Here is a 20,731-nt window from a genome sequence, read left to right on the forward strand (position 1 = left end):
GAATACCCAGTAGTAACCTTTGAGTAACTTCCTCAGCCAAATCTCCACATGACACAACGGAAGAAGTTTCCAGCTTGGTAATCTTACATACCCTTGATCATAGAGTTTCAGACCAGTTTCATGTCTAATCCTAAATGGATTAAGTTTGTAATATTTTTTTTTTCTGAAAAGAAGAAGAGTTTCTGAACTGAGTTATAGGAATAATATACTTTTGCCTTCTGAAGCAGTTGCATTCACATTGCACAGCATGCCAGGCTTAAAAAAGTAGATTGGGATTATAAAGTTCAGTGGCATTTTGGTACTTAGCTCCCTTAACTTCTTGTAAGAAAAATTACCACCATCATAAATGTGATGAATCACCTAAGATTTTAAAACCAGCGCAAAGCCAGGGCTTCTCCTACTGCTCTGCTTCAGCAGCATGCAATGTGTTCTGAGCATCAGAATTGACCTGGCTGGTCATGCATTGCAATGTCTTCTAAGCATGCCAACAACAACAGAAAATGTCCAAGATGGTTGTACTGTGGGCAATAAAACCTACCAAAATGGTATTTTAAATAATGTTGCTACAGTGTGTTTCTTTAACAGCATCAGTTAAAAGCCTTTTAGATTAACAGGCTATTATTTACTGAATTAGTATTTTCCTGGCTCCAAAATCCTTTATTTTCCCCAAACACTGTCCTGAATCAAAATGACTTTCTGGCAGCATATGTATAGCTGTTCTACTAGCATTGCAGCAAAACTGGCTTATATGGTTTTTCTACTGTCCTTTGTCTTGAACATGGGTCAATTATGGTATTTGCTACCCATTTTTATTTAAAATATTATAGTACCCTTTGGGGACAAATCTTTTTGCACATCTGCTCCATCAGTTGCACTTACTTTAAACTGTTGCAGCTGCGTTAACTGAGTGAAATTGTTGCTGATTTATACCAAGGACCTGAGATCCTACCTCTTCTGACTATAGCAGAACAGCTAAAGCTTTGAATCAAAGATATTGACATAAAGTGTATGGAGTCATGTTATCAAAGATCTCTGCAGGAGGTTAGGTCAATTATCCCAGCAGGCAAAAACCTGGACAGCAACTTTCAAAGTTAGAAATGCTTAAAAAATAGAATTTTATCATGAAATTGCTGATATACCCTTAACTTCAACTTTGTGAGTGAGATACTTTAATTAAAATGTAATTTTATTGAAGGAACTAGAATTCCAATGATTAAACTTCTGCCCCTTTAAAATATAGCCTTCATGGTACTAGGCTAAATCATTTAATCTCCTAAAGCATCTCTATTGGAGCTCCCTCATGGGATATGCCATTAGTCATTCTCTCTCACAAGCTTCCATGTTACAAGTAAGACTTAAAGTATTAAGAAAGCAATGAGTTTGGTCCTTTATTTAATCTGTTAGACTCCATTCTTATCCCATTAGATTATTCCAGGAAAAAAACCCCAGTGCTAGAATCTCGGTGGCTGATCCCGCCCTTGCGCTTGTTGGTTGCACCCTGGTTGCCTGCCCCAGGACATAAAGCTTGACCAAAACTTAGAGGAGAAATACAATCCTTGTGACACTGCAGAATACAAATTAAGCTTTTGCTAATGTCCCTGCAGACTGTTCTCATATAACAGCTTCATTTCCATCCATTTCAGAGACAAATGAGAAGCATCTTCTGGGTTTTCAAACAATTTAACAGACTTATCCCTATACTTATCACTATGCTTCCCCAAATCCAACTGTTTACTCCCCATTAAGATATATTTGAGTTAATATGTGAAAAGTATGGCTGTCTGGTATCTTAATGCCATCACTGACCCCTTGAAATTTTACACTGCCTGTGGAGATAAAAATGAGAACTCAATTCTGAGAGCAAAAGCTGCTCCCCTGAAATGAAAGGAGGGTGTCCTGCACTGTTAGAAGCAGGTGACATACACATGAGCCATTTTGATTCTTCACAGTTAGGGAGCAGTGTCACCCATTTCCTTAGCTTGTTTGGCCAGGAGTGTAGTGACAGATGTTAGGTGACAGCAAGTTAAACTGACATTCTGGTTTATTTGCAGAGCAAAGTCAAGTCAAGACTGGTTACAGGAGCACAAGTGTCTCCCACAATGTCTTTGCAGTTCATTTTAACCCTCTAAAGCAGGAATCGTTTTTAGTGTCTTGAAAGCGTTAACATGAGCGTGTTTATAGGGGAAGGGATTTTCAGAATGTTCTCATTTCCAGAAATCTGTATAAAGTGACTAGATTGTCAAAGCAAGCTTCTCACTCTTGTGAACTTTAGACTTAAGCTTGTGAACACAGAACCCGGAGCTGATTTCATTATAAAGCCAGTGAGTGCCTGCCAGATGTCATCAAAGCATCACAGCTCTTTAACTGCTGTATTCCAAATGTTGCTGTGAGGTAGAATTGTGGGTAGGTTTGGACATTTCCTGAAAGACATTTTATGGGTCTCTAATGCTGTTTTTCCCATGACAATTATATCAAGTGTTTGGTTGTTTATTGGGAGCAGGAGAATTCAAAGCCAGGAAGAGAATTAAAAAACCATAAAAATATGTAGCTGTTTGAAAACACTTGGAGAAAGAAAAGCATCCAGAGGGTTAAAAAGGAAAACTGCCTGTTATGGGCAGTGCCCACCTATTATTGTTGTTATTATTATTATTATTATTATTATTATTATTATTATTATTATTATTATGTAGAAGTAAGGTCTCAGTGTGCTAAATTCACCTCAGCCAAGTGTAGATCAAAGTACAACCTTCTTTTTAGAGAATGCAAGAGATATAGGTATAAGCATTATAGGTCTTATTCCTGGGAAATCCTGCACCTGTGCACAGGTCTTCTCACAATGTGTTTTGCAATGTGAGGCACTCAGGCCAAACTTATCCTTAAAGGCTTTTTTTTAGCATAACCATGCCAGCTTGGGGTGAAAAAAATTAATACATCTCTTAGCTGCTATCTCTGCCCCAGCAAAGTCTCTGGTTTGAATGCAGCTGTGCTAACAGTTGAGAACACATATTGGCTTCCCTTGCATTATTTGGGGAGATGGTATATAACTGCACTGGCCAAGCTTCTCTTGGCAGGTGCTGTGACGGGGAAATCTGTAGACATATTGCAGAATAGCAGTAGTAAAGACTTTGGTAGGAGGATGAAGCCTTGGCTAACATGATTGTGTTCTTATAAGCAGACAGAATTTTCATATCAAATAAACTGAGTCAGAATATTAAGTATAGTTTACTTGTTAAAAGCCTCCATGTCAAAAATAATATATCAGAAATGTTTTTGAGTGGCCAGTACTGCCATATATTCATGCCTCCTATGCAGGATTTTACAGATACCTGGAATCCTGCATCCAGAGTTAGTTTCTTTCTATTAGTAACATTTAAAAATACATAATGTATTCATGTGTAGTACTTCGCTTCTATTTCCTCATATAGACCTTTGAACATTTGGCGGCATTAGAGATGAGATACCACACAGTTATTAACTTCCTTGTACAGACTATGCAGTAATGTGGTATTTAGTACTGTACACGATGGCAACATTGTCATAGAAGTAATGAAGATTGTAACCACAAGAATTAAGAAAAAAATCTGCCAAGGAGAGGCACCGGTGAAACTTTTTTGTACATGCCTATTGCAGATACCTGGGAAATTGAGTGCACCCTAAGAAAGGAGGATGAGTGTAAGTGAACATGCCATAAATTTAGAAGATGTGCTACTAGCAATGAGTGAAAGCTGTAAACGGCAGTGGAGGGCAAAAGTTAATTAGGCTACTGTACTGCTGTTAGGCAGTGGAAAGTGGCCACCACCAGAAGCAAGATGGCTGCTCAGCTGTGCCCTAATGCAGCCAAAAGATCATCTCCTTAGCTCTGCAAGGGCTTATGGGTTAGGGGAAATCATACACAGATGACTAATTTTTTTATGGTTCACAGACGATCAAAGTGAAATTCAGCAGCTGTTCAGGACAAGTGACCACTCTAACGGCTGTAATATAACCTGCTAAATAGAGAGGGAATTGCATGAGAGCAAGAGGTTAGCTGTGATTATCGGCAGGTGAGTGCTTTATTGAAGTTGAAAGACCATTAACATTGATGGAGTAATTATTTCAACTTGAAAGTAATTACCTTGATGGGTGATAACTTCTCCAGTGTTCCCAGATTTGATTGGACCAAACAATCGTGAACTCTTGAAGCCTAGAAAAATATTACAACAATACTGCAATGTTTAAATTACTGAAACCACTGTTAGAGTATTTTAATTATGCCTAACAGTGAAAAGATTTTAATGTACAACAACTGGTGACCTCTCATGTATAGAGACATTTGCCTTCTAATTTCAATGAAATGATCCCCACCTACTATGTGTGTGCTGTATGTGATGGGTTTGCAAATGAATTGTTTGATTTAAATGTAGTTTTTAAGATTCAAAGCCTTGTAAGCACAGTTTCAGGAAGGGCTTGTACTGGAATTGCTCTAATTGTTTTATTTGCCAGGAAAGCCCAGTAATGTAAAATGCTTTCCATGTTTTAATCTCTAGACCTGTTAAGCTTATACAGGATGAATACAGGACAAGTGCTTCTTCACATTGAAGGCTGCTTTAAAAAAGTGTGTGAGGCAATCTGTGTCTCACAGATTCTGTTGTTTCCATGCTGCTGCAGAATATGCTGGATTTGGCACTACAGCTCTATTTAAATAAGCATTTGGATTGGCACTATGATGCCCCTCCAGAAACTGATTAAGTGCTTCAGTAAGCCTCACCTATCAAGACAGACATGTAGAATTGCCTAATTAGAGCAGAAAGGATGAAATGGATTGTTGCACAACTTTGATGATTTTAGAGTACTGTAGTAATAGAACTGGAGGGGAATGGTGAGAGAAAGAGAGAGGCTTCAGCTCTTCTATTTATACTATCCTTGCCGTAAACAAGGCCACTTCACTGTCTCCTGGATGTTTCCAGCAGCCACAGGAGCATAGCTTTAGACTCTGCTGGAACTCTGCCAGGAAGGAAAGAATCCCTGTGAATTAGGAAGGAAAGGTTTGTCTGGTGTCTGTGAGGTCTTAATATGTTGTCAGGCAACTGGTGATTTGAATTAGTGAAGGCTACAGCCAAGAAGTTTATCCACTTCTTTTCTTCTTTCATGTTTTCTCCCTAATTCAGTGTGTTACATTAAGCTGACAGAATTCTGTCTTTCAAAAAATTTTTGAACTAGATAGAAGTAAAACCACTGATACAGTTATGTCTGACCACACCTAACCACACTCCAGACTGACTAGGCCAGAGTGCCTGGATCAATATGTAATTTCTTCTACAAATAAATTAGTTACCTATTTGGGGAAACCTGGTGCATTTTATCCTTGGGCTTCTGCTTGTGCAAGGTCCATTTCTCACCCCTTGTACAGTCTTTTTTTGATGAGTGAAACACATGTAGAGCTAAGTCTTTTGAAAGATATTTATAATGGCTGTCTTCAGACACCTAACATAGTTAAGAGCATGAATGTCCTCTGCAGACCATGAAACGTTTAGAACATCTGAGGCAGGGACATTTACCATCCTTGGGCTGCAGCTGTTCACATGAGACTGCTTTCTTGAGGTCCACTTGTGTGTTGCTACTGATAAGTGTCAGTCAAAGAAAGTGGTTGATTTTTACACTGATTAATCAGCTTTATTAACCCACACAATGGAATAATGCAGCTTGACAGGTTTAAAAGATGTTACTCTTTGGCAGAAAGATGGTGGTGGGCAGCACTCGGGAAGTGGTAATCTTTACTGTGTGTGCACCTGCAGCCATGAGAGAATAGGGGACCACCCAACAAAGCCTAAAGGCTGATGACTAAAATGAGATTGCATAAATGCTCCATATGCTGTTTCTCTATATGTGCTTTTTATTTATGCTTTTCTCTGTGATCTTTTCTGTGTCTGCATTTCAGTTGTGAGAATAAGATCAAGCTAACCAGACAGTGTAGAAAAACACCACTGACAGAATGTTTTGTAATTTGTAAAAACCAAATGAACAAAACAGAACCCCCCCCCCCCAAAGCTTTATCTTATTAAATATAATTTTTAGGAAGATGTAATATGAGCACATTCTCCCCTTTGTGCCCAGTTATGTGACTACACTAAATCAGCTTTAAAAAGCAACATTTTATCAAGCTGCAGATGCTTTTTCATTTATAAGTAGAAAATAAGAATGAAGAAGGAGAAGGCAGAAATTTGTTGGGTAATATGTACAGCTGTTTTTCAAATTAGATATCTGTTTAAAAATGCTTAATTGGATTTGACTAGATTTTAATTCACATTTAACCAAGGTCCTTAAGTGGATGTATCAGGCAACTCCAAGATAATGCTTTGTTGGTGAAGTCATAGGGCAGCTTCCTAAAATCCCCAGGGTCACGCCCAACAGTTACAGATACAGGAATTCTTCAGCTGATAATTAGAAAGGCCACTCCCCAGCCCCCATCCTACCCTCCAGCCCCACTTCCCTCCACAGATAAGGTCTTTTACTCAAATTGGCTGAGAAGTGTTATGTCACATGCTTAGATTTCATAGGGAATTTTAGCAAGGAAAGGGTAGTTTTAATAAATAGAGAATCCTACTTTTTTTTTTTTAAGGAAAAAAAAGGCAGCAAAAGCAAGCCATAGGACTCATGGGAATTGGTAATATAGCATAGAGCCTCATACCACTGGGGACTCCCTTTGAATCTAATCCAGGTCTACAGTCACCAAAGTCATTCTCATCAAACAGCTGTGGGGTGTCCTATGCAAGATAAGTTTAGTATTCTCAGCTGACCTCCTGTCCTTTCTCTTTACTGCTCCCTTTTGAATCCATTCCCATCACTCAGCTTCACAGCCTCATTCAAGCTCATCTCCCCTATGCTTGTTGCAGTTTCCCATTTTCTGCCTGCCAAGTGACCTCTCTCTCTCTCCTCTTTTCAGACTTTACAAAAAGCCCTGGAATGCATGTATAATCTTGCCCCCTCTTTCTTTAGGGAGCAAGACCCTAATATCTGCATGTTGCTAGAAGATGAGTTTATCAACAGAAAGCTCTTTGGGAGTGGGAACGGGTGTCTGTCTGTTAATTTACAACATTATATAAATATTATTTTTGAGACTGTAATAGCAATTATGGTGAATAGGGGCCAGATGGCCTCTGTATCTAGAAAGCAGAATGGCAGTGTATTTTTAATGGACTTAAATGTTACTTTTTGACAGGAAGCTAATATTAAATTCTGTGGTTTAGGTGCATGTCAGGTGAGTATGGCTCTGAGTTTTGGTTTTTCTTAAAGTAATTACTAATGTCATGCCTGGATACTTTTGCCCACTAAACCCTTTTCTGTGGTGGGGTCTTTGTTGTTGCTCTGGTTGTAGGGATTTTTTTTAAGGATGGTTATTGATCTCTTACTGAGCTGAGATTTCAGTTTTATGCCAGATAGTTTGATTAATGGGTTGGTTTCTGTAAGTGGACTGAATGGGGATAGGAAGCACAAGCCGCTCGTGCCGCCAACCCTAACTCCGTCAAGACGCATAGCTCATTATGAAACAGTTATCAAGTATACATGAAAAATTAATTGGGCTCAGTTTGATTCTGAAAAGGATCAGCTTTCTACTTGGCGGTCCCCCCAATCTTTCCAGATGTTGCACGCTAGCCCCTCGAGAAGCAGCGAAGGGAGATGTATTAATACATTGTATTGATTAGATCAAGACCCCTGACAGTTATTTGTAGAGATACCATCTGGCTGCTGTTCGAATTCCTTCACCAAAAACAGGACGTGACATGTTATTAATCTCAACTCTCTAAGTATAGACAGTTGCCTTTTCTGCTAAACCGCATTTTACCATTCCGTAGGAGATGGAGGCAGACCTGAAGGGTGCTGAAATTAAGGTTATTACACAAATTGAGCCATATGGTCCAAATATTTCAGCAAGAAAATTGCCAGGCAATAAAAATTGCTCCTGCCTTCCTAATGGTGTAAATTACAGTTTAACCATGGCTCTAATGATGTCCTTCTGCCGCGCTTAACTACTGTTACATGAAGGACATTGTTTTAAAAATATAAAAAACAAGTAAATGCCAGCAGCGTGTTTTACAATCTGTTAGTGTGTCATTAAGAACACTGTCAGAATTACATAAACATAATGGCAGGCAACCTAGCATACAAAAGAACGAGTATGGAAATAGAAAGTGTCTTGAAAACTCCTTTAGCTTTGTCAAGAGCCCTTTCCCTTCTGGAACTTTTCCAGTATGAGAAAATGTAGCTGCTTATTTATTCCAGTTCTCGCACAGGCTGTGATGGAGACTTTAGAAACAGAAAAAAACCCCTGAATATTCCAATGCATTTTGAACAGGTGACAATGGAGGGATATAAATTTACTATCACATTATACTGTAGCTGTATATAAAGTTAACTGTGTATGAAAAAGAAATCCAAAATGTGGCTCTCATTTCAAAGTTCAGCATTTTTTTTATTCTTTTTGATCATAATGGGACTTTCTGTTGTTCTTCAGATTGTTGGGAAAGTGTATTAAAATGGTTTCAAAGCTCAAAAGCTCTGTGAGATTTTATTAACAGAGTTGGCAGTCTTAAACATTAGTTTATTAAAAATAGCTGAAAAACAAAAACCAAAATGAAAGTAGTTATCCAGTCAGCAGGTGCATTGCTGCCTGATTCTGATGATTCGTCATACATGGTGGGAATTAAATTGTAAATATATAAATTGAATAATTAGCCAATATGATTTCATTTCAAAAACAGCCATATAGCTATTAAGTTTGTAGAAGGAGAACTCTGAGATGGCAATTCAAAGAGGAAAAATCACAGAAGTTTATAATGCATGCTGTTTGGAGTATTGAGTTTGACCCCTCCTGCTCTAAATCATGCGCAGATATTGATAGTTCATACATGCCAGCCCTTTTGGTAAATCTGCCTAGCACAGCCGTGTTCCCTGCTTGGGATGAGGCTGCCTGGGTGCACATCAGTGGTTCAGGGAATGTGCACTTGTGGCTCTCTGTTCCCCAGGGGGTACTGGAAACCAGGGAGTCCCAAGCCCCGCTGCTGCTACCCCTGCCTCCCTTTGCTCTCATCACTCTGGGTCTGCTGTGCCAGCAGAAATGCTGCTCCCCCCTCCCATGCCCCTTGGAGGGCAGGAACTTCTGCACCCTTGCAAGGGCACCCAGTTCCTGCTGGATCTTCAGGCCAGTCAAAATGCATTTTGACAACATAGAAAGCACAACTGAGCAATGTCAGAGACGAGGGAAGGGAGATTGTGAGTTGGCTGTCTGGACTGGCTGGCTGCTGAAGGAGCTGACAGGCAGCTCTGGTATTTGTCTTCAGACCTAGCACAGTTTCTGAGTTGTGTGAAGATCTCATTTGTGTGTGGAGCAGGGAAAAGATGAGAGGGGACTTTTAGTCTTGACAAATTTAAATTGTGGCAAAACCAGACAGTTAATCAGATTCAATAAAATTCACAACAGTCTTTATATTTGTCCTTCTTGCTTCTCAGTACCAGTACAATCACGAATGAAAACATCCAAACACAAGTAATTTGTGGTTGGTTGGTTGGTTGGTTGGTTGGTTGGTTGGTTGGCTGGTTTCCAAAGAAACAGAAGGCAAAAAATAGTAGACTCTTGTGAGGATGGTAGTCTGAAAACTTATCTGCAATGTGGGGGAGTAGTTTACATATATAATCGCCATTAGGAGGAAACAAAGTCCGATTTATGAGTTTATCCCCTCATAAACCACAAATATTTCTCTTAGCACCTTGAACTTTTTATCTGGCCAAAGCTACAGGAATGCATGACAAATAGGATCTGGAGCATCCAAGTGTATTAATACTCCACTCACAAGGACCTGTGACAGATGGATTTTATTGTTTAACTGCAAAAACTTTATTGTATACTCAAGTCTGTGTCTTTAGCATTCTTTAAAGAAAATCTCTTTGGTTTTTAAAGAAAGAGTGAGATTGGTACAGATGTCCCTCCATCAGCATCTGACAGGCCAGATGATTTGGAAAGGATATGCTTGTTGAACTGCTTTATGAGTGCCAAGAAAAACTATGAGCATGGAAAGCAGGTTTCTACCCATGAAGTGGAGGGCTTGCTGCCAAAGTTGCTGGTGGATTCAGGGAAATGTTTCTCACCATATTAGTAGGTGCCATGTTGCATCTTTTAGCATATCAAATATCACCTGTTACACCTCTGGCACCTTTAGGCTGCTCTACTCCTACAACCCAAACTGTGGAAACTGTTCCTTCCTCCCTTCTTTTCCCTTCGCCAGCCTTCCTTCCTAAGAGCACAGTTTGAGGCCATGATGATACAGGAGGCAGGAATTTCCATCCTGAGGGCCTAGTAGAAAATAACTTCTGTGTTTTTCAGATTTTTGTTAGGAACTTGTTTCTGTTTCCAGATACTCTGTGGGTCCTGCAGTCTTTACAACAGGCAGGACTCTGCTTCAGTCAGGTAATGTCCTTTAAAGGTCTGGTATTAATGGGGGCTGTGTGGCTACACAGGCAAAGCTTTGGGAGACAGTCACGTAGATGTTCACTTAAGGCATCCTATGGCTGGCTCAAGAGCAGCAGCTGGACCTGCAGTACAACATCCTCAAAGCTCTTTGGCTTTGCAGTTGTGGCTGCCTTCTTTGAACTAATCTATGGCTGTTCCATCTTCCTCTTTTATGGTAGCATATTTGTCTTCTAAACAGTTCTTTGCCCACACCACCCTAAGGTGGAGATGATGTGGCTGCTGGGGTTTGATCCACCCCAGTGAGACCCCTGGAGTGTGTATTGTCTGTGAGCCAAAAGGACACTGAGGAATAGTGTATTCACAATGGCAAGATGTACAGAGGTCCCAGGATCTAGTTAATGTACTGGGGCATAGCACAAATCATTACTTGTTTTGGTTCTGAATTTTGCTCCAAGTATTTTTCTAAGTCCATTTCCTTCAGGTTTGAATGCATCCATTTATTTTTTCCAATCCAGAACAGAGTTCCTAGTGTGAGACAAATATTCCTTTCGGTGTGGAGATGCTACTCTAGTGGCTGCAAAAAAAAGACACCAAGTTTACCATTGTCCCATAAGATCAGAATTGCAAATGCACCTTTAATATTGCAAGAGAGTGAGGGAAGTGGACTCCTTGCAGTGATAAATTTTCTGTATTTTCGCTATAAAGAAAACTTTACACTGCACAAACAAAATGAATGAAACTTTGCAGAGCTCTTATATTTCAACAGGCTTTAAAAAGGAATTAATGAGAAGTCAGAAGACATCTTCTCCCAGATGAAGTATTATTCTTGTCATTATGGTATAATAAAATTATTTTTTATTGTTTTCTCTTCAGGGGTTCAAGACAGATGATAATTTAGATTTTCTCTAATACTAGTCTGTGCTAGAAATACTAGACCCATGATGTACCAATAGATCATGAGATTTATACTATAGTTGTAGCTTAAGACAGTGACATATTTAAGTGCTGTGCTTAATGTTACTGGGAAGTCACCAGGTCTAAAAAGACTGAATAGAGACCCTGAGAGCAAATGGGAAAGAAAACATCACATTTTTCCACCAGGTACAAAAATAGTTTGAGTTCTAGTTGCCCTGATGTCAAATATGGTACTGCCTTTGGGCAAAAACAGAGTTGAGAACATGTGACTTTTAAAATAAGATATTTTTGAGACAAAAATTTGCTATAGATCTTTATCATGCTGCAGTTTTTCTCTTTTTTTTGGTCCTGCATAGAAGCATCACAACAGCTTGACTTCCTTTTTAAAGAAACCACTATATTGATATTTGGTTTGAGGGTATTAATGGCAATTTTAAACTACTTGAGTAACACTTTGTTCTCGACTAACATGATCTCATACTGAAGATCATGTCCAACATGCTGGCCTGTGCATGGAAATCAGGAAGACATTTGCTTCAGAATTAACTAAGTAATCATTTGCTTCCGATTAACTAAAGCAAATCCCTGTTCTGGTTGGATGCCCTCTACATTCACCATGTAGTTTTGTTCTTCTGCTTATGAAGACCCTGATCCAGCATCCTTGAAAAGGCAAATGGAAGCTTACATTGATTTAAAAGTCTTTTGAAACTGCTGCAGTTCAACTTCTGAAGCTGTGAATGGTTTTGTGTTGTGTTTTAAGAAACAAGAAAGAGCAGACCTGTATGGTCTGTTGCTGTGTGCTGATTGAAAATGCTGTAACTGCCTTTATTTCTCTTTGAGTCTTAAGTGAATTTAAGAAAAAAAAAAAAACAGATGTGAATTCTGTACACTTTGGATGGCACATGTAGGCTAGTCTGTCTAATCTGTCTTGAGAGAGAGTGTGGCTTCTCCAAAAGGCCATTCAAAACAGAGGTTAAACTTAAACGTCAGACTTTCCCTTTGGAGAGGCCTCCTTTCTTCTGTGCAGAGTGTAGGGAGGAATTGAGGACAGTAGCTACACAAGGTTTGGGTCAGAATGTAGGAGAACATTGTGGCTCTTTCCCAGAGTGCCTATCCTCATATTTGGGCACTTAAATACATTTGCAAGTCTGTCCCAAAAAGACTAAATTGTAGTAATTTCTCTTTGGATTGCTCATTTATAACATACATACATGCAGCTAATCAATAGATGAGACAGTGAAACTGGTGGATTTACAACTTAATATGCTGGAGTCGATAATGGGCTGAAAAGACATTTTCAATTCAGAAATCAGCACAGTATGTTCTTTACTAAGCTTACGTGATCAATTTTAATTCCTCAAGTAACTTAAATATCCAAGGAAAATACAGAATCCAAACTAAACTTGTTATGCTTCAGTTTTCAAGTAATATTTCAGTATTTACATATTTCATCTCTTCCCTAACTAATCCATCTGGCTGGTGAAAGCCACAAGCAGCTCAGACTCTTCTCTTTTGGCAGGAGCTTTGCACAGAGAAGCCCAACCCACACAAGTAGGGACTTATGAGAGGACATGATGAAAGTCTCTGTTTTATTTAGGCATTAGTGTTTCAAAGTGAAGCTTAGCTAGCTGCTTTCCTTGCTCCCACTGCAGCAGACATGGCTGTCTGCTGTTCTGTGTATGTATATGAATTCAGTGTTCACCTGACAGCACAGAAAATGGGAATGGGCAGTCTGCAGACACAGCTTCATATGCTGTGTCAAGGTGAGTTTCTTTCCAACAGTGTGCCCTGTAAGCTGAAAGTAGAGGGAATTGTACCCATGTGATCCTAGGAGGATCTGGATGTTCATCCACGAACTTTCATTTTGGCTTACTTGGGTTCAAGACTTTAAACCTGAAAGCAGATTCTCTTCCAGTTACTCTACCAAACTCCATTACCACTCTTTATTCTTGTCTTCTTTTCAAGCCTCTCCTCAGTGTGGAGTTGATTCTGAGTTTTCATATGGCAAGGCACAGCTGCTAAGGGACATGGAAATACAGAACTTGTTCTTTATTGGACATTCTTATTTTCATCAACAGGGCAGTCCATGGTAGCTGGAGTGGGAAAACAAGATCTTTGTTCCTTTTTACCATCCTTTTTACCATGGGAGCTTTTCAGGCTACTCATTGAGGCTCTCCAGTAGCTCATACAACTACTGGGGGCAGGGATCCCCTGTAGCAATCCCTACTCCAAAACCAGGGGAACATCCCAGAAAGATCTGGAAGTAAAGTCTCAGATCTCTGCTCAACCTCTCAGTATTTTGATGGGAAGCTGTGCTTTGCTGAGGAATATGTCTCTGAGTGTACACCTAAATGTGTGTGTCTGATCAATATCCCCTGCTAATATTCAGAAAATAGATTGAGCTTTCCTCCAGGCACAGAAAAGAGAGAAGTCATCCCTCCCTGCATAAACACTGTGTGCTTCTGGCCTTCTGCTGGTGCCTGCTGTGTACAAAAAGGTGCAGAGCAAATCCCTTTTTCCTGGCTTATACTGACATAATTGGACTGCACCTTTCCCAAATGGCTGCCTGCACACTTCCCTTTACTTTCAGCCAGTCTCTGCTTGGAGAGCAGGTATCTCCATGTAGGAAGTGTAAAGCATTGAGGAAAGGAATGGAAAACCTGGTGAAGAAAAAAAGCCTTTTGAGAGATTGGAGTTTGTACTTTTTGGCCCTTCATTTTTTTGAAATACCCAGTTCATTTTAAGGGTGACTTTTTAAGTTCAGTCACATACTCAGACTAAACTTTGGCCTTTATTATGTAGCTCCAAGTAAATTGTTTGTGCTTACCTTTTAATGTCTCTCAGAAGTGATTACATACATAGCAGGCAAAGTTTGAATCAAGAGCTAGGACTGCTCAGTACAGGGCAGAGAAAAAGGAATAAAAAATAGGAAGTAAAAACCTTTTAGTCTCCTTTAAAATGCTGCTTTTATTTCCCATTGTGTTGGCAGAAAGCAGGGATTTAAAGCTGTGAATTGCCTGGAGGCTGTGCTATCTTTCTCTACTTAGCAGCAGTTAGAACTGCTCTTTTTTTTGCATGTATTGGGTGAGAGAGACAAGGACTCAGAATGATTGAGAAAAGGGAATAAACTAAGCTTGCATTTAACAATAATATGACACATCTATTGTACCTGAGTAAAATGGGATCTAAACCAATAACTATAGTTTCCTGAAGCTGCACACAGGAACACAGGGGAATATCCTGAGACTTAATTAATTAATGTTTGTAACATGATGTGAGATCCTATGATGAAAAGTCATATATAACTGCAAAGTCCTGATTTTATGGAGCACAACTGACATTCAGTGACATTTTCAAGGAAACTGATATGAGAGTTCACCTGCAATCTGTGTTAAAATTCAAACTGCCCTTGTACAACTCCCCTTAAAGATTTTCTTCAAACTCTTTTTTTCTCTTTACCTTTTTCTTTCCCTGTTATGGCTGTTTGTGCAAAGGCATAAACTGAAAGTAATTGCTTTCATAGAGGAAAACCAAGGAGTCTTTCCTTTCCAAAACTACAGCCAAAGTCTCTTTTTCAAATTTTACAGAAAAGAGAAATTTTGAGATACTGCACCCAAGTAATTTTAAGATCAGGTGGAAAAGGTTTTACAGTGTTCGGAGCTACTTTTCCTCACATTATCATACATGATGTTATTTGGAAGGAGATGAAGAAGGTCTCTCATGGTCCACATATTTGAAGTCAAAAATGTCATAGGGGCAATGTGAATTCATGTAAAACAAAACTTCAGATGAAACCAAAAGCCAAGATATTTGGTCATGAGAAAAGCACATTCTTTCTGCAACAAAGTAAAACTGTGTGCCATAAGATACCTTGAGTTGGGAAGTTCATGGACATAAATTACCCATTTTTATGGATAACAAAAACATTCATGGTTTCATTATATAGTTTTATAAAGCTCCTACCACTCTGGACAGTATTAGGCAAAAAAAAAAAAAAGAGGGAGACTAAGAAGACTGATGTGGCAGTCCAGATTTTGTTTGTTCTGATTCTGGCCATCAGCCAAAATATCAAATGGAAAATACGGTTTATGGCATTAGGAAAAAATATAACATTAACCCCCTAATGCTCCATATTAAGGATGTACCCCCTACCATTTGCAGGTTTGAGCCCTTAGGCTCTAGCTGCTGTTTGACAGCAGCAGTGGGTTGTGTTTTTCTCTTGCCATATCTACAGACTATGGATTAAATCCATGAGAGAAACCCCACTCCTAAATGTTAACAAACAGTGGATGGAAAGTCATTGCTCGTCAGGAGCACTGCATGTGGTACTTATGTTAAACATAATCTTGGAGTTCAGCTGGATGAGTGCACCTAGTAATGAAGAGGCACAAACTCCAACCAGGCCTTGTGTGCTTGACTTCCCTGCTTTTTACCTTCCCTGAAGATGTGTTTCTGCCCCAGATTATAAAGCTCCACCTGAAAGATGCTTCATTCCTGTTCCCCTTGTGACCAAGGCAAATTGCAAGTTCTGCACTGCCTGATGTGTTGATGCAGATTCCCCATTACGTGGTGGGTGAGTTTGGAATGGCACACAAATCTCCCAGCTCATTTCTGTAGGGTTTGACATTGCTTTAATATCGTGCTGCACTTTACATACCATGAAGTCTTTGCTGATGAAGCTGCTCTCTCCTCTCTCAATCCCACCAGCTCTCCACAAAGCACACCCCACTCAGCTAAAGATCAGGACATACAAGATATACACATTTTCCCAAGGGGGACACATAACTGGTTTTTGTTGTGATTCAAGTGTCTTATGTTATGCTCCATTTTGTCTCAGATAGTACTATTTTTTTTCTTTGAGACATAGCCTGTCCTGTTTTGAAGAGGAACTTAGTCTAGTTGTTCATGTTCAACATGATTATTGAATGCAAAAGTACCATTTGGGATAAATAGTGATGTCAGCTTTGAACTGAGTAAACCCAAAGTTTATGGGAAACTGTCCCATCATCTATCCAGTTTATAAAAAGAGCTGTTTCTTTCCTTCTACCTCACTTTCTAGCTGTGAGGAGTAATAAACATGGTTTAAAGTAGAAAAATATGGGGGGAAAAATAAGGTGAAAAACTGGTTTATTATACAGTAGGTCTTGTGAGTGTTGTTAGAGATAAAATATTAATGTTAGGAAAACATGTTGACATTGTCCTCTAGATGGTGCCTATAGTGGAATGTCATGTCATTGATATTTTGGTTTATTTGATTTATTTAGTCATGCAGAAAGAAATCTTTTTTGGGGTTTCAATATTTCTTAGTAGATATTAGACAAATACAGATGGATATAAATTTTTGAGAAGGTGCCATTCGGTGATATTTGATGAATTTTAAAGAAATAATTATGAAGGAGAGGAGAGGAGAGGAGAGGAGAGGAGAGGAGAGGAGAGGAGAGGAGAGGAGAGGAGAGGAGAGGAGAGGAGAGGAGAGGAGAGGAGAGGAGAGGAGAGGAGAGGAGAGGAGAGGAGAGGAGAGGAGAGGAGAATCTCACTAAAATAGCAATGTTGACTTTGCCCAAAGAGGTTTTTTTAAGGTTTTACCATCAAAAGTACAACATCATTGGTGTTTTAAAAGTGTACTGCTACCCAAAGGCCAACTTGATTTTATTTGATTTCATTTTAATGTGCAATGCATCCTAGTTTTCTTTGTGTTGCTTTGCTTTCAAGTCAGAGCTGGGGATTCACATGCCTGGTGAGACTGCAGCAGGTCCCAGGTGTGCCAGGAAAGAAAACTGTCTACTGTGAAAAGAGGCAGCAACTCCACCAGGCAGATTCAGCTACATGCAATCCACATGCCCTGCCAGGAAGGAGGAAAATTAATTGCAATGTAGTAATTTTCTATCAGGTATTAATTGTTGTTACTTGCAGGTTATTTTGAATTTAGATTAAAAAAAAAACAACCTGCTGTTTTTAAAGGTTTCTTCCTGGTACAATCCACAAGCCCATGTAGGACAGTTGGCACAGGAAATGATTCAGTTGTGTGGCAAGTGAAACAGGGTGTGCAGATTAGGGTTTTTATTAACAATGCTGCCAGAATGGTGCTGTTAGGAAAGCATGAGAACATTGGGTCACAGAGGAGAGAAAAGTTGTGTTCTCTGGTGTTGATGGCAAAACTACAGTTTGTATCAAAAATAAGGTACAAGAATATTCTTAAAGTTGAAAAAAAAAGAAAGCATTTTGCCAGGAATCTCAAGGAAGGAATATTGTTATGATCATGTAATCAATGTTTATGTTTTAATAAGAAGCCATTTTATGTGCTTTACTTTGTGGGCTGAATTTATTCTAATCCATTTTTAAACTAAAATTTGCTATATTTATTTATAGAAAAGCAGATTCAAGTATAATGAATTTTTGAATGTCATGTCCTAGCCACTGTAGAAGAAAAGACTGCATTGATCCATCTCAGGGCTGGGAAAGGAAGAATGTCCTTTCATCCCAACAAAAGACAATTTAGATGAACATGCCCTCGGCAAAAATGTTTTAAAATTATTTCAGGTTTAATAAGGGACTATCTGGATTTACGAACTTAAAAATTTTATTTAAATATTTGTCTAGTTTTTTTCTTTGGGTTTTTATTTGCCATAAAAATTATTACCTGTGTACATTTTGCTGCTATTGAAAGCCTGTTGGGTCATATCAAATAATCAAGTCATTAATGAAAATTAAATATATATGTTGAAAGGCAATTTTAAGATTCTGAAATGAGATGCAAAGTTCTTAAAATGTAAAATTTGAAGAGTGAAATTTCCAAAAAAATTTTAATGAAAATTCTAAAATTATTTTTTATACAAATTGGAATGAAAATAACTAGTGCAACATCAATTTCTTGTAAAAATGGAAATTCTGGTTACCTGTAGGCAAGATAATTTCTGGTTAAATGAATAACATGTTGGTTTCTGTTTGACCAACCTTTAAGATTTTTCACTACTACCATGGGAATAATTTATATTCCAGTCCGCACTGCTACAGGAATAGACTCATAGATTACCTGTGTATCCATAAGTTATATCCTTGTGAATCTGAGCATAAGGCTTTAGGAATAGAGTAGATTTTTTAAATGGAAAAGACACAGTGTGCATGATATAAGCCTGAGGAGGAAGGCAGCCCAAAGGACAAGTTAGTGTTTGCATGTGAATATGAGCTCAGTGCAATGTTTAGAGTGAAGGCAGGGGCTAAGAATTGTCTGGGAAATAAGAATGAACATCAGAGTCAAGGTAGAAGTGCTCCCAGTGCTTTGCAGAAAATGGCAAAGAGTCTGGATTAGACAGGGAGCTGGATAAGACAATAATGACAAAGATGAGGATAAACTGAGTATCTTTATAAACTCCCTAGCATTCCCCCTTGCTTCTGTCACATGTGGAAGAATCTATTTGACTTCCTTGATGGAGAATTTGGAAATTTTAGTCAGACAATGGTTGGATTGATGTAATGGCTGTCAGGAGACCATAGCTTTCTCGTCCCTTGCTCAGGGAGAGTTCCCCACTCTGCCTCTAGACAAGGGGATGTTCTACTGAACTGCCTTCCCATTGTTTATGTCCATGGGTTATGAAAGAGCTGGTTTGGATCCCTGTGCCACTACTACAGTGAGCAGTGTGATAGTGTCTGATGCCACTGCGTTTAGTTAGAGGCTACAGAAAGAATGGGCTAGCTTTTTATTCAGCTGTTCAAGATACCTGCCAAGCAGAGATTGTGGTACCAAGAGAAGATAGGGAGGGAGAAGAAACCAGAGCATAACCTTAACATGACTGGTGATGACTTGCTGAGCTTTGATGATTACCCCAGAAGAAGGGACAGATACTCAAACTGCCTGTTGGGCAGCTCTTCAGTGATTCAAAGATCTTCTGATGTGTCTGTCACAGCTTGAGCTCATTCCCTGAGACCTAGGCAACTGGGTAAGTTGGCCTGCCTTGAAAGAAGAGGAAAAGCCCAGAGTGACACCCCTGGAAGTGCTGCTTCATCAGATCGAGAGATCAAAGATGACTAGGTTGTGTAGTTGTATGCAGTTTAAACATTTGTGCAGGGAGTCCACCCGTGCAGAGTATTATTGACAGCTACAGATCAATGCTAATTTTTGATCATTTTCAACCTACAAAGACCTCTTGACCCTGTTGCCACCTTAGGGGCACTTCAAGTAGTCAAAAACAATCACAGTAGGCAGTGTAAAATCATCAGACCCTTGAAGGCTGCACAGCCTTGCACGTGCCTGGGAGGAGGACCAAGAGGTAGCGAGGAAGGCAGGCACCTTGCATTATGGATGCCACTGCCTTTGAATGACATGAAAGACTATGCTAATTTGTTTCCAGACTTTAAGTGACTTCTGTGTTCATGAATTAAAAAATAAACAAACAAAAAAGGCAATCTGAAGCAAATCTTGACGAATGCATTATTCATGATTCATGTTCTCTCATTTTATGTTTGGAAAAATGTGTTAAAACAAGGTTTTATTTTAAATAACTTTTATCCTAATTTACAGTGAGAAGAGTGGAATTAGTGGAGGAGTGTATTTGTTGCTGTTAACAGCTTGTGCTGCTACTGGCAGCATGTGAAGGACTTTACAGAGCAAAAACAAAGGTCCTGCCTGGAGTAGTGGTGATGCTGCTAGAGCTGTACCAGGGGAGCAGACCAGGCTACCAAAAGCAAGGGCTGTGCCAAAGGCTGGGCTCTGGGCTGCAGGGTGTGATCAGGTCACAGTGGCTTGTCACAACCTCCCTCCTCTGTCAGGTGTCCATTTCTGTAGTGTTTACAAGGAAAGAATTAAAAGGCCACATAGAAGGAATGTGAGACTGTACACACTTAAATGTTTGCTAGAATATTCTTAATTTAATGACTGATAGAGCGTGAATGCTTCACAGTTGGGGACAGAGAAAGGAGGGCATGGGCTTGAAGTCCATTGGATTTCATGGTCAGCCAGTCTACAAACATCTTAATGTTCACATTAAAATTTTATTTTGTTGGCTTTCTTTTAATGGTGAATGAAATCTGGACTGTTAGCATGTGTAAACATGGGAAATATAAGTTTATGCCTTTGCAGAGGAAGACTGGGAGAATATTCCAGACAATGATTTTGTTCATGTGCCTATTTAAGGTTGTGTCGTTGCCCACTGAAACCAAAGTTACAGTGCTATCAGTGCAAGGTATATTTTACAATTTATATTTGACCATTCCAGTAGGACAGTATTTCTAGGCTGAAAATGTCATGGGAGGACATAAAGTGATTCTTGAAATGAATCACCGAGTCTGCCATCCATACTCTTTTCAGCATCAGCCTTTGAGCTGAGCAAATTCACGGCTGGCAATGGCAGCAGGGCAGGGGGAGAAAGTGTGGCT

General features: G+C 39.3%; 1 protein-coding gene across 1 annotated transcript in view; it reads left to right on the forward strand.

The window, feature by feature from the left end:
* Positions 1 to 20,731, forward strand: part of USH2A (usherin) — a 375,273-nt gene that overhangs the window by 319,558 nt on the left and 34,984 nt on the right. The window lies entirely within an intron of this gene.

The sequence above is a fragment of the Molothrus ater genome, chromosome 3 (assembly GCF_012460135.2).
Source record: "Molothrus ater isolate BHLD 08-10-18 breed brown headed cowbird chromosome 3, BPBGC_Mater_1.1, whole genome shotgun sequence".
Classification (NCBI taxonomy): domain Eukaryota; kingdom Metazoa; phylum Chordata; class Aves; order Passeriformes; family Icteridae; genus Molothrus; species Molothrus ater.